This window comes from Podarcis melisellensis (genome assembly GCF_964234715.1).
Source record: "Podarcis melisellensis genome assembly, chromosome: 11".
NCBI lineage: Eukaryota > Metazoa > Chordata > Lepidosauria > Squamata > Lacertidae > Podarcis > Podarcis melisellensis.
The window spans coordinates 14,942,096-14,957,231 of record NC_138543.1 but is presented as its reverse complement, the minus strand read 5'-3'; the positions used below and the strand labels follow the sequence as shown (position 1 = coordinate 14,957,231).

Here is a 15,136-nt window from a genome sequence, read left to right as displayed (position 1 = left end):
CCAAACTGCGGGAGACAGTGGAAGACAGGAGTGCCTGGCGTGCTCTGGTCCATGGGGTCACGAAGAGTCGGACACGACTAAACAACAACAATGTTAAAATCATATTGTTGGAATAACATCGGGATATTCGCTTTGCTCAAGGCGTGACGACTTTCAGCAAAATCCAGGGGGGAAAGAGACTGACAAGGACAAGAAGAGATATTAAGAACAGAATAAATGTCCACACAGGAAGTATAATGATACAGTATGAGATCTTCACTTGTGGGGGTGGGGTTAATAAATTACTTAATGTGTTAACACAAATAGAAGTCAAAAATATTGCAGCTGGTGTAAAGTAGTACCTTGGTTTACAACCATAATCCATTCCGGAGGTCTGGTTGTAAACCAAAACAGGTTGTAACCCAAGGCGCGCTTTCACCAATGGGGCCTCCAAAAAAAGGGGTTGTAATCCAATAAAAAATGGGTTGTAATAAAAAAAAAAAGGAACACGCACTTCCGGGTTTGACGTGATGGTAATCCAAAATGGTTGCAAACCAAGGTACCACTGTATAAGGGATTAATATTATGACAGGAAGGTAACTGAAATTACTAAGATTTTGGAACGCATTGTCAAACCAGCAGTCCCAGCATGCGGGGGGCCATCTAAATTATATAATTTGGTATCGGAATGATTTGTATTTGTATTTTAATTGGCATTGTTATAATGAGGCTTTTATTAGATATTGTAATTGAAAACTAATAAAAAATATTATCCAGAGAGAGAGAGAGAGAGAGAGAAATGATACTGATTTGGGGTGAGAACTTGAGAGATCTTTCAAAAACCTCCTGAGCCCTCTTGCATTCCCTGAGATCTTGCGAGACTTTGGTGAGACTTAGTGAGACCTCACAGGAAATTGGTGTCAATCTGTCACCCTCAGAGGCGAGGGTGTGTGTGGACCCCCCCAGGAGTTTCTGACGCCTGAGGCTTCACCCTGCGTCCTGGGTGGGCCAGCCCTGAATGCATTGTGTGTTGGCATCCATTTGCCTCAGGAGACAATGGAATAATTTGCATTCTGGGGTGAAGTGCAATTCAAGAGGAGGTTGCACTCATGCCACCTTCGTTCTGATAAACAGATTTTTCAGGCTTTGCATTGCTTCAAAAACTCTAGGCCTTGTTTTGCACTGCTGCTGTTCATATTTTATCTGATGATTGCAACTATTGTTTTATTGTACTTTTATATGCTGTTATTTGTTTTTAAGCACCCTACTTCCTGGGTTCTCCTCGACATTTTGCTGATTCAGCAAAATTCTGCCCAGACATCATTTTGCAGCCCAAATCCCGGATGTGTCCGGGACTACCCAGATGTACGGCAGCCCTGGCTTTTCTACTGCTTTCAACAGGATTCCAAGCTGCTCTTCTGCTGCTTATAACATTTGTGTTTTCCATCCAACTGCCATGAAACTTCCAGACATTTTCCCACTGCTCCAAGCCACCATCCGAATCTACTCTCCCTTTTTTCTCAGCTTCCAGAAGTACTATTAAAAGGCTAATAGCGTCCCTCTTTTTCCATTATTGTAGGGAATAATGTAAGGAAAATACAATGAAGTCATCACTTTAAAAGATTATTGTTGGTTCATAGGCAGTGTTCGAAACTCCCATTGTTCTAGGAGCATTTTGCGACAGGGGATTTCCTCAGCGCGAGCCGTTTCTGAGCTCTGGGTGCAGTACTGCACCTAAGATTTCAGATCAAAGCTGCAAAGTGGAAGGAAAGGAGGACCTTTTTCTGCCTTCCCACTTCCAGCTACTCTATGAAGACTGGAGAAGAGACTCTCTTAAGAATATTAAAGGTGGGCAGGGGAAGGACTAGACCGTGTGAAAAATGAACACAATATTTTAGCTGCAGTTCAGTCATTTTCAGCTTTGTATTCTTGTTTTTTTTTTTTAAGGCACCTAGATGGTCCATTGTTGTGCCCATAACCTTGGTTTAAGGTGCCATTTAGCTCCCAGCTTTCATATCTCTTGTTTCTAACACTGTTCATAGGTATTCACTGCAAGGGTCAAAGTGACTTAGAAATTCGTAACCATACAGCTACATCAGAAAAGAGTATAACATCTGCCTTCATAGAATGCTCTGGGCAGTTGAAAAAGCTTCTGCATCGGCAGCGTTCTCAGTTATGATAGGAAATGCCTGGAGCTCCCCAGGAAGCTATGGAGATTATACTGTTAATACTTGTAGGGTGTGTGACTGCTTATAAGGGGATTACAGATGTCCTAAAGACTTTTAGGAATGTGAAAAGGAAGTGGCCAATGAGAGCATTGTACTCTGTGAAGCACAGGAAGTGGTCAGTGAAGGCATTGTACACTATACAAAACAGAAGAAGTGGTCAGCAATGGGGGGTTATTAGGTTGTTGTTTTTATTTTGATTATATATATTGTGGTTTTATACAGCGGTACCTCAATTTTCAAATGTCTCCAGTAATGAAGTTGAATAGCTTCTGCTAAATGTATATGTTATTTTTCCCTATTAAATTTGTAGGCCACCCTTTGTGCCTCAGTTTTCAAATGTTTCAGAACTTGAACGGTCATCCAGAACAGATTTCGTTTGAAAACCGAGGTACCACTGTAATGTGTAGAACAGGCACCCCCAACCTGTGGCCCTCCAGATGTTTTGGCCTACAACTCCCATGATCCCTAGCTAACAGGAACAGTGGTGAGGGATGATGGGAATTGTAGTCCAAAACATCTGGAGGGCCACAGGTTGGGTATGCCTGGTGTAGAATAATTCTCCTCATGTTCTGCCATCTTTACACTGTGCATTTCCTTCATTCCCGCTGTCTCTCTTTGGCAGTTCCTGATAGGGGCGAGAATAAGAGCAGTAAAATTGTTTGAAGAAAGACATGAGCTATGTTATAATATAGATTGCAGAGAGTGTGGGATGTCAGAACTATAAATGTTTTTGCCAGGTACACGTTTCTTCTCTCTCTCTGTCATTTAAGCGGATCCATTCTACACAAGTTGACAATGTAAGGTTATTCTGCAAAAATGTAACATAATGTATTTTTCTTTCTTTGCAATAAGAAAAAATGAGACTGATATTCTCTCTTGCTGCCTTGTATTTTTGATTATATATAGTTCTATCCTGAGCTGCGCCACAAAAGACATAAGAATAGAAATGAAATACAATGAATGAGATGCAAAGTATCAGAACATGCCACTGATATTTCTTGAAGCATTTGCAGACAGCGTTGAGATGGTCATTATATTCAGTCTACAGAAACGCACCCTTTCCAGTCCGTTTTAAAATCAATGGCTTACTGACATCTTCATTTATGTCAATTAAGCCTGCAAACTTTTCCTTACGGCAGTTTTCATTTGCTATTCTGTCACCTCTGAAGACTTTGAGAAACGTATGGAAGACAATCAAACCAGGCGAAATTGCAGGCAGTGATCCTTGAAATCATGTTTTGCCTGAAAGCACTTTCTGTTATGAGTTATAAATTTGCACATCCAAAGCTTATGGTATTTCCCTTTCTCCGACATTACTTAAATAGATAAGACCCGTAGATGCTAATCGGTTCCAATAAGTTAAGGAAAAATTTCCAAGGTTGGTCATATCTATTTACACGAATACCTATGGCGGCAAACAAACAAAAAACCTCGGCGTCAACCAGTGGCGTAGCGTGGGTTGTCAGCACCCGGGGCAAGGCAAGTAATTTGTGCCCCCTAACCCATGGATTTGCGCCCCCTAACCTGTGGATTTGCGCCCCCTAACCCGTGGATATGCGCCCCCTAACCCTACCCCCCAGATGTTGCGCCCGGTGTGGCTGGCCCCCCCTGCACCCCCCACGCTATGCCACTGGCATCAACAACTATGTTTAGAATTAGCATGCAATTATTTTCTCCTCAGCAGCAATAGATGCCTGCAAAACATTTTCCATTTGTCACCTATGGAGGGGGCCTTCCTGACTACTAAGGTTACCAGACGTCCCCATTTCCCAGGGACAGTCCCCAGATTTACAAATGAGTTCCCTGACAAAAGCTATATATTTAGTAGGAAGTTGAAAAGCATCTCCGGATTCACTGAAAAAAATCTGGTAGTCTAAACCACTTAGTCTCTTGGGCTTGCCAATCAGAAGGTTGGCGGCTTGAATCCACATGACAGAGTGAGCTCCCATTGCTCTGTCCCAGCTCCTGCCAACCTAGCAGTTCGAAAGCACACCAGTGCAAGTTGATAAAAAGGTACCACTGTGGCGGGAAGGTAAACGGTGTTTCCGTGCACTCTGGCTTCCATCACAGTGTCCCATTGCACCAGAAGTGGTTTAGTCATGCCGGCCACATGACCTGGAAAGCTGACTGTGGACAAACACCGGCACCCTCGGCCTGAAAGCGAGATGAGCGCCATACCCCATAGTCGCCTTTGACTGGACTTAACTGTCCGGGGGTCCTTTGCCTTTTACCTGCCATTTTACCTGCACCAACACTGCAACTCTCAAATGACTGGTATCACTCTCCAATATTTCTTCTGTATTAATACTGTATTCACCTTTAGGTATACGATGGCTCTGAATCCTGCTTCATGTACATTCGATCATGTACATTCCATTTTGGCCTCTTTTTATATCATTCAACCAGTGCTTTTTTTCTGGGGGTACACATACTCCTAAACATTTTGTGAATCTTTGTACTTTTGTCCATTTACTGTATTTCTTTTCCCTGACCTGAACTATAAAATGGTGGTTTTCTTGAATCAAAATGAGAGTACCCCTAAACATATTTTTTTATAGAAAAAAGCACTGCATTCAGCACTTGTCCTACTCAAAGCAAACCCATTGAGATTAATGGACCAACTTCCTTAGTTTCTATGGGTTTACTATGAGTGATATTTAGTTGAGTACCACCCAGTGGTCCAGATTCAGTTAATCAGTCCTGCTAGTTCGCAGAAGGACTTTCACTAGTCAACAAAAGGACTCGAAAAAAATTGGCTGGGTGTTTGAGAGAACCCCGGAGAAATGTGTGGGAGGAGAAGGAGAGGCAATTGTTCCATCAGGAAAGCAGAAATGGTTTTGCTCGTGAAGCGACCTCCTCAGCACTTTGGTGAATTATCCCCATTTTGCACCACCACCATTTGTTCCTGCACTTGTTCTCCAGCTATATTTGTGTGGTTTTTTAATAATAATTTTTATTAATTTTCAATTATAATCCAATAATAGCCTCAGTACACCAATTCATAATACAATCAATAATATCAGTCATTCAAATACCCGGTTATATGATTTAGATGAGGTGGGCCCCACATGTACTAGAATTGATGATTTTCTTTATTTCTGCGTTCCAAAATCTTATTGATTTCTATTACATTCCAGTCATAATAATAATCCCCTATACAACAGCTGCAATATTTATAACTTCTATTCATGTTGACCCATTAAATGATTTATAAAGCTACAGGTGAGGCTCCAGTTCTATTTGTTGTATAAAAGGCAAAGGGACGCCTGACTGTTAGGTCCACTCGCGGACAACTCTGGGGATGCGGCGCAAATCTCGCTTTACTGGCCGAGGGAGCTGACGTTTGTCCACAAACAGTTTTTCCGGGTCATGTGGCCAGCATGACTGAGCCTCTTCTGGCACAATGGAACAACGAAACCAGAGCAGCACATGGAAATGCCGTTTACATTCCCGCCAGAAGAAGGTACCTGTTTATCTACTTGATGTGCTTTCGAACTGCTAGGTTGGCAGGAGCAGGGACCAAGCAACGGGAACTCAGCCCGTTACAGGGATTTGAACCGCTGACCTTCTGATCGGCAAACCCAAGCGGCCCAGTGGTTTAGACAACAGTGCCACCCGTGTCCCATTTGTTGTATAGCCATTAGGATTTGTCACTTTCCTCTTCTGGACTTTCCAACGTAACTCTGCCTGTGATGGTGCCCTTGAGGTTTTCGGAATTGCCATGCTGTAGTGAAATGCACAAAGTTTTGTTGCCGTTCTTAATTTCATTTATTTTGTCCTTTCATTTCATGATGCATTTTGTGGTTTTTATATTGTACTTTTAGGTCTTGAATAGCCCTGAGATCTATGGATGAAGGGCAGCATGCAAATTTTAACAACAACAACAACAACAACAACAACAACAACAACATGAATAAATATTTATTGCATGGTGATGATAATAATTATTGTTTTATTTTTTGTACCCCACCTTTCTGACAAGGTTGCCACAGCCACAATGAAATGATGTCACATTTTATCAGTTAATCTTTTCAAATAAACATTTTATTATTTTTTAATTTAAATTTTGTCTCATTTTAGGAAATCATTAATTTTCCTGTCCGATTTAAAGCAAATACCTTCTGCTTCAGAAAATGCCACTATCAGGTGTTCTTTCCATTGTCTCAACACTGAACTGACATAACACATTATTGTAGTACTAGTTTTTTTAGGATGTCATCACTGTAGAAAGTCCAATCACAATTTTAATCAACACATTTAAAAATTATAAGTGGGGAGGGAGGGCCAATCTGGCAAACAAAGTTATGTTAGGCTGCCCTCTGCTGGAAGTATTCCAGGTTTGACACATGAAAGAAATGTATTTATCAAACCAGCAAAATACAATTTGTTTTCATTTGTAGGCAATTAGATACAAATCCAGAATATCAGTAATGGCCAGAAAGGCTATAAAATACTTTCTTTAGAGGGCTACAATTTAATAAAATTTAATATGTTGCAAAAGCATGAACAAGTATATCATGAACTACAGTGGTACCTTGGTTCTCAAACTTAAACCGTTGCAGAAGTCTGTTCCAAAACCAAAGTGTTCCAAAACCAGGGCGCTCTTTCCCATAGAAAGTAATGCAAAACGGATTAATCCATTCCAGACTTTTTTTTAAAAAAAAAAAACTAAAACAGCAATTTAACATGAATTTTACTATCTAACAAGACCATTGATCCATAAAATGAAAGCAATAATCAATGTACTGTACTATAAAAAAAGACAGTATTGTAGATGGTAAAAAAATATATATTATATTTTCTTACCTGCACTGATGATTGTTTGGATGGGGGGCTTTTATCCATTTCTGCAGTCACACAGTCAGTCAATCAGTAGCTGAACTGAGTTCCACACAGTCACAAAAACAAAACAAAAAGAACCTCAAAATCAAAAACACAAAATAAATAGCAAAGACTGACAGACCTCAGCATAACACTCAAAACGGAAGTTTGGCACTCAAAATGGAGCACATTTGGCTTCTGAAAAATGTTTACAAACTGGAACACTTACTTCTGGGGTCGCAGTGTTTGGGTTCCATGTTGTTTGAGTACCAAGGCGTTTGAGAACCACGGTACCATTGTAATTCTACTGGTCTCTGTAGCTCAGTAGGTGGTGAAGACAGGCCTCTTGTGAATCATAAAATCAGAGCTTTCCAAACTTTTCATGTTGGTGACACATGAAGATTAAGTGACACATGACACATTAAGATATACATCATTTGGTGACACAGTAATTCAGATTCACTAGCAAACTGGAGGTTCACCAACCCATTTCCAGCCACGGGAGGAGCAAGCGAGCGTTTGCACGACACACCTATACACACTGCAGGTGTCACAACACACAGTTTGGAAAGCTCTGCATTAAATGAAGTCTGAACTCAGCATCACAGGGGAGCAGCTGGTGACCTTCAAGAGAGCCAAGGCTACATGGGTGACCCCAGTTCCCTCACACCAAGTTTTGAGTTAGTAGCAGAAGAAATCCTACTTGAGAGCCAGTGTGGTGTAGTGGTTAAGAGCAGTAGTCTCATAATCTGGGGAACCGGGTTTGCTTCCCCGCTCCTCCACATGCAGCTGCTGGGTGACCTTGGGCTAGTCACACTTCTATGAAGTCTCTCAGCCCCACTCACCTCGCAGAGTGTTTGTTGTGGGGGAGGAAGGGAAAGGAGAATGTTAGCTGCTTTGAGACGCCTTAAAGGGAGTGAAAGGCGGGATATCAAATCCAAACTCTTCTTCTTCTACATTTTTAACATTATGAAGTTTCTCTGTAGAAAGGTAAACCTATGTTTTCTACCTCCCTCAAACCCACATAAGCTACTCCAACCCCTTGTTCAACGTCTTGTTGAAACATCTTTGTGTCTTGCCAAATGTGAGGTGGTTCTTTTTATGAGATTCAGAAGCAATACAAACAGAGGTAAGAGAGAAGATTAAAGATTCTATTCCAAACAGCAAAGCATTAAATACATTACCAAGCAAGCACTTCAATCTGCCATTGGGAAGCCCTCAAGAAGTAGCAAACTGAAAAAGTATCAAAAACATAAACACAAAATAAATAGCAAAAACAAAAGTGCCAAAGTTAATCCATTCCAGAAGTCCATTTGACTTCCGAAATGTTCGAAAACCAAGGCGCAGCTTCTGATCGGTGCAGGCGCCCCAGAAACAATAGCCGACGACTGCACTGGATGTTTGTACTTACCTCTGGTCGTACTTACTTCCGGGTTTTCAGAGTTTGGGAACCAATGCATTTGAGTACCAAGGCATTTGAGAACCAAGGTGAAGTGAAGGCCCAAGACAGGTGTTGATCATGATGTGAGCTGCGCACAGGTGGGCCGTAGCGAGCGAGCGAGCTACCGCCATTCCTGTGGAGCCTCTTTTTATTGAGACAAACATGCAAGCTAGGCAAATACATTTTTGGGCTGTGACCTTTACACATCTTCCGTCCCGAAATCGTGGGGTGGTACAAAGTTATTTTGGCACCTGTTGCACAGCGTCATTTTCCCCTTGCACAATGTATGACGAATGGAGACAAACGTCTCATGGAAAAGTATTACAGACAGGACACCGCAAACTGCTGAGATCGCGAAAGGTCAGGCAGAGGTGGAACGATGTACAGACAGCTGTGGCTTGTCTGGGGGGGGGTTGCCCCTGCACCCCAAGGTCACGCGTGCAGGCAGACTGTGGCTGCCTGCTGGTGGGGAGGTGTGCTCCCTCCGGACCCCACTCCCCACTCCGCGATATCCCTGCACCAAGGTACCACTGTAAAATAAAATTAAGATAATCTCTCACCTCTAAATTCAGCATTGTTTAATTTTGCTCAGGTTAAAAAAAATAGAAAAGTAGTAAATCATATAAGTAAAATATATTTTGCCGGGCAGCAGGGGGTAGCTTTGGTGGGCGGTGGGGGCCTTGGCAGCAACAGGGGGCATCATTTTCTGTTTTGGCCCCAGGGGAAAAATGTGCTGGGCTGCTCCTGATGGTGGGATAAATAGATGGCTATTAGCACTAAACCTGAAATGTGTTATAAAGCACGAAACAAACTGCTGATATAACCACTGGTAGGATGTCTCAGATCAAATTTAAAGGAAGTTCAGATATGGTGTTCTCTATTACATAGGTTAAAGCAGTGCTTTTTTTCTGGGGGGGTGGGAGGGCACAGGGGTACGCATACCTCTAAACATTTTGTGGATCTTTGTACTTTGGTCCATTTACTGAATTTATTTTCTCCAATTTGAACAATAAAATGGTGGTTTTCTTGAGTCAAAATGAGAGTACTTTTTTTAAATATAAAAAAGCACTGTCCCTACCTGGAGATGTAAGGGATTGTACCTGGGACCTTCTGCTTGTAAAACAGATTGCCTAATGCTGTGTATTATGCATTTCATATTGTATTTAAAAGGAGATTAGGGTGGTTCTCTTAGAAATCAAGATAATCTGAAATGGAGATATGAATATGAACAGAGAGATGTTTCAACAAGATGCTTCAGACAATCAGGTGCCTCAAAGTTCTGAAGAACTTTGAAGATTCAGGAGCAGTGCCCAGGTAGGTGGGTTGTCAAGGTAACAGTGAGCTGCCCTCCTTTGTGACATCTTTTTCAATTCTGGCTTAAAGGTCACAAACCAGAGGTGTCCAGTCCAGGAGTCAGGAGTGGTAGGAGCAGTGTGAGAGTGTGTCCATGGGCGTGTGAGAGAGGAGAAGAGGATTTATATTTTGTTTTGATATTTACACATTTTCATCCATCTTTTTATTTAATGCTTCCCATAGCCTTGTGTGTTTTTAGACTGATATTTAGGGGTGGGGTTGTGGTAGCTTAGGTGCGTTTTAGGGAGGTTTTGGTTGTGTGTGTTAAATTACCTTTCTACAGAGAAACGTCATAACGTTAAAAATGTAAGTAGGATTTCACTGGGTTAAAGACTTCACTTGAAAGCTTGCCATGTATTACATTATATAAATAAAAGCATTGCATTCGTTCCTTGACATGCAAGCAAAGCTGGATGGCAAAGTTGGATGAAGACTATTGCAGACAGCAGATGGCCCTGTTTTCAAATACATTTCTACAGGCGTTTAACAAAACACAGTTATTTCTCTTTGGCTGATTTTTCATAGTAATGACTTTACCATTTGGCTTTCGATTAATTTTTTGCAAAAAAAAAAAAAAAGTGTCCTCATTTGCAAAGCTGTTTGCATTCTAATTATGTGAATACTCTAGATTGATGCTACTGATATATAGAGAAGCCAGTCCCCTGAAACAGCCCGTGGTGGTCTTGCCCTTGTAGAAGGGTTGTGGGTGAGTCAGAAAGTTGGCTGAAGTTCTCCTGTGCAGATAAACAAGCTTCCAGTTCCAAAGAGGTGGGATGTGCCCGCATGTATTCCCTGTGAATATTGGGTAAATACTGTGTTCCGTCTACATTCCTGTGCTCTTCTCTTCTTCTTCTCTTTGGCGATCACTCGTAGCCGAGTAAGATTCTCTTCCATGAACACGGTCTTAACAGTGAATCAATAAGTGACTGTGGAGGCCAATTTTGGATCCACACGTCCTTCCACAGTGTGGGCATAGGTTTCCGGGTGGGAGTTGATCATGCCAAGCGTGCATTCTTCTTAGCATGTTTCTCCCTTTCATCCTGAGTTTCATCATCAACCTTTTATTCGACCGTCAGTCAGAAAAAAGTACATTTGTCAATACACAGTTAAACATCCAGGAAGATTTTGGAGCTTAGCCAACACTAAAATGGGCTAAACAGATAACCCCATACATCCTGAGTTTGAGCTTCTTCAAAGCCCGTGACACCTTTGGTAAAAGGCTGTTCCCCAATTGGAGCGCTTGCAGGCCAGTATTTCCCAATTGTTGGTGTTTATACTACATTTTTTTTAAAAAAAACTGCCTTGAGAGAGTCTTTGAACCTCTTTGTTGACCACCAGCATTTCACTTTCCATTTTTAAGTTCGGAATAGAGTAGTTGCTTTGGAAGATGATAATCAGGTATCCAAACAACTTGACCAGTCCAGCGAAGTTGATGTTGAAGAATCATTGCTTTGACACTGGTGATATTTGCTTCTTCCAGTACACTGGCATTAGTTTGCCTGTCTTTCCAAGTGATGTGTAAAGTTTTTCTGAGACACCGTTGATGGAATCTTTCAAGGAGTTGCAGATGGCGTTTAGAAGTGGTCCATGTTTTGCAAGTGGGGTGCGGGTGGCGCTGTGGGTAAAACCTCAGCGCCTAGGACTTGCCGATCGCATGGTCGGCGGTTCGAATCCCCGCAGCGGGGTGCGCTCCCGTTGCTCGGTCCCAGCGCCTGCCAACCTAGCAGTTCGAAAGCACCCCCGGGTGCAAGTAGATGAATAGGGACCGCTTACTAGCGGGAAGGTAAACGGCGTTTCCGTGTGCTGCTCTGGTGCTGGTTCACCGGAGCAGCTTCGTCAGGCTGGCCACATGACCCGGAAGTGTCTGCGGACAGCGCTGGCTCCCGGCCTCTAGAGTGAGATGAGCGCACAACCCTAGAGTCTGTCAAGACTGGCCCGTACAGGCAGGGGTACCTTTACCTTTACCTTTACTATGTTTTGCAAGCGTACAATAAGGTTGGTAGTACATTAGCTTTGTAAACAAGCATTTTGGTTTCCCTGTAAAATGTCCTCAAACACTCTGCACTTCAGTTGGGAGAAAGCTGCACTTGCCGAGCTCAGGCGATGCTGGATTTCGGCATCAATGTTCACCCTTGTGGAAAGATAACTATCCAGGTAGGGGAAGTTTATTTATGCATACTTTCCTGGGAGCAATAACAGTAGTGGAACAAAATGATGCAGAAATAATTAGGTGGTAGAGTATAAAGTATAAGACATTCCTACACAATGGTGTTGAATGTATTGGTTGTAAGCAGTGCTTTAATCTGCTGCCTGACCTCCTTTGACAATCCTTCTAGCTTCTGTAGATGTCATTTGGCTAAAATTGGTGGCCAGGAGTCCATTGGTGTAAGCTTATGTAAGGGCTCCCTCCATTTCCCCCATAATTTGAGCAATGCCTGTTGGAATGGCTGTTCAGTTAGGCAGCTACAGTAGTTTTGATCAGAATAACTTTATAAAATATAACAAGCCTATATTTCAGTATGGTATCCCATTGGCATGAAATCTACTGTGCCAAATCTTATGGATTCAATCTGGCCAAACAGAAAATTCTTATGAAGGATGACTGAGTTATAGCAGTTCAAAAACGTTGCTTTTGTGTTGTTGTTTTGTGTGTGCCAAACTGTGGGGAACCATCCCAAGGGCTGCATTCCCTCATGGGCAGCTTTCTGAGGACCACATGCCAGTAATGGTCTGGGCAAGGACAAAAGTGAGTGAAGCAATGGAAGTAATTTTTTAAATTTTGCCCACTCCTGCCATGCAAAACCCAGGTGCTTCTGCATTCTCACATCCATCCATCCATCCATTCTCCACCAGGTAAGCAAGAGGCATTATCATAGTTCAAGGACACTGGCAGAAGCACTTGAGGAAGGTGTAATGAGGTTCCTCACCTCTGGTATAAATTATGTTTAAAACAGAAGAATGTGAGTCTTCTTTTTGCTGGTTTAGTGTAAATCTGTTGTGTAATCCTAAAGTTTCATGGTATCCATTTTAATCAGTAATTAAGCTCAGTGCAGCTTATTCAGCTATGCACATGCATGTTTCCCTGACGAAGAGTGATCTAGATGCGTTTGTGAAATGATAATAAAATAATAATTTATTATTTATACCACGCCCATCTGGCTGGGTTTCCTCAGCCACTCTGGGCGGCTCCCAAAAGAAGACAATATGTGCTGGTTCTATGTACGTTTGCTTGTAATTTGCTGCAGCGTGCTGCTTTTGATGTGCATTGTGCTCATATTTTCAGAGCCTACTTCTGCCTGTCCTTGTCCATCATTTTTGCTGCTACTGGTGTTGGCTCGCGTACTACAGCTGCTCATATTACGGTAGTTTGTTAAGTGGTCTTCCTGTCTTTTCCGTTACGTGGCATTGTCATGATGTGCTACTGCATGTTTGCTCATGTGCCTGGTTGTAAGCAACAAGCTGCTGCCTGGCAGTATATTCATTCACTCATGATGTGCTCTTACCTCTGTTTGCCTGTGTATGGCCATGATGTTGTGCTTCCTGTGTTTGGCCTGACACACATTGCTGCCCATGTTTTCTTGTGGTGTGCTAATGCCTATCTTTGCCTATGACATTCTGATGCCTTATTATTATTATTATTATTATTATTATTATTAGTCTCTGTTGACCCATGATGTGCTGCTATCAATGTACTAAAGCCCATGTTTGCTTTTGTGTAGTGTTTGCCCAAGATGTACTGCTGTCCATGTTTTCTCATCAAAAGATCTACCCAAGTTTTCTTGTGATGCCCATTTGCCTTCTTTTGCCTGTGACATCTTGCTAACAACATTCAAACCTGTTGCCCATGTTTGTCTGTGTCATGTTGCTGCTTATAATGTGCTATTGATTCTCATGTATGTCTATAATGTGCTGCTTCCAGTGCTTGTCTAAGATGTGCTTTTTCCCATGTGGGGCTGCCTTTGTGTGTTCTTGCAACAAAATTCACCTCTTGTTGCTGAATTTCCATTGCAAGAGAGTTTTATTAGTAGTCTGCTTTCACTGTTAGTATTGACGGTATTTTAGCAATTTTGGGTGGGCTGCCTATTTCATCAGTTGCTGGTCTCCCACTTTATGAGCAGTTTTATGGAATGGTATTTCTGTATTTTATGGTAAGCTGCCTTAAAATAGCTTCCTCTCAAAGGAGGCATAAAAACATTTGAACTATTTTTCTGTGTGCCCAGGGCCCTGTTGTCTAGATGTGCTGCTGTCTGGGATATGATCTTGCCCGTTTATCCAAGTTTGGGAGTGACGTGGTACTGTCCATGGTTAGCCTGTGGTCTAAACCACTGAGTCTCTTGAGCTTGCCGATCAGAAGTTCGCTGGTTCGAAACCCCAATGAGCTCCCATTGAAGTGTCAAAATGATTGTAAAATGTATAAACTTGACAAGTATAAACAAAAAAACTTGACAAGTATAAACTATATCAGGAAGAGTGGATTAAATTTAATGATTACTTAGTTAAATATGTTAAGTTAAATTAACTGAAAACAGCTTGGGGATACCTAATTGGCTTAGGATTTTATTTATGTTAAGAGGTGAATTAATATGTTTAATTTCATAATGTGAATATTTAAGGATGTTAAAGTTAAATTTATAAGAACTGTGATTTGGAAAACCGTTAAAAGGATATGCAGTGAAATTCAACCAAGGGGAAGTGAGGAAGTCACTTAACAATGTTAATAAGTGTAATTTTTAATAAAGGCAATGATTTATGTTTGTTTGTCTTATGTGTTCGTTTGTTTATAATGCTGTGAAAACCAATAATTATTATTTTTTGGAAAAAAAAGACAAGTATAAACAAGAAGAACAAAAAAACTTGACTAGTATAAATAAAAAAATTAAAAGGGGGGGGGGGACTTCTTAATTTCCCGCTATCGACCTGAGGGAACTTGAGGAAGGAGGGCGTCTCCCCCACTCCCGCCTTCGCCCCGCGCATGCGCAAAGTTGGCCGCGCGTGCTAACAGGCTCCGCCGCGACGGGGCGGGTCGAGAGATTTCGCCTTCGCCTCACGACCTCAGGCGGCGACACCTGTTCCTCAGGCGAAGCGAAGCGCGGCGGCGGCGGCGACATTGGCATTGGTCGTTCTCGCGCTTCTCACTGCCGTGTCCGGGACGGAACTTCCTCGGCCGCCTCAAGTTGGCTGCGGGGCAGCCTCCGCCGCCGGCCACCTACGCTCAGCCTCGGCCAGGGAGGAGCCGGGAGAGGCGCGAGTTTCCCCCCGGAGGCGCCGGTCGCCGGCTTGGCTCGTTTGTCCCCTCCGGCGCCCCGTCGGTTAT

General features: G+C 42.4%; 1 long non-coding RNA gene across 1 annotated transcript in view; it reads right to left on the bottom strand.

Moving 5' to 3' along the window:
- Positions 1-2,907: 2,907 nt before the first annotated feature.
- LOC309380719 overlaps positions 2,908-15,136 on the bottom strand; it is a 126,087-nt gene continuing 113,858 nt past the window's right edge. Inside the window, exons 2-3 of the long non-coding RNA XR_014173070.1 lie at positions 7,014-7,127; positions 2,908-3,612 (exon numbers count right to left, since the gene is read on the bottom strand). This is a non-coding gene — a long non-coding RNA (uncharacterized lncRNA). The remainder of the gene's footprint in view (positions 3,613-7,013; positions 7,128-15,136) is intronic.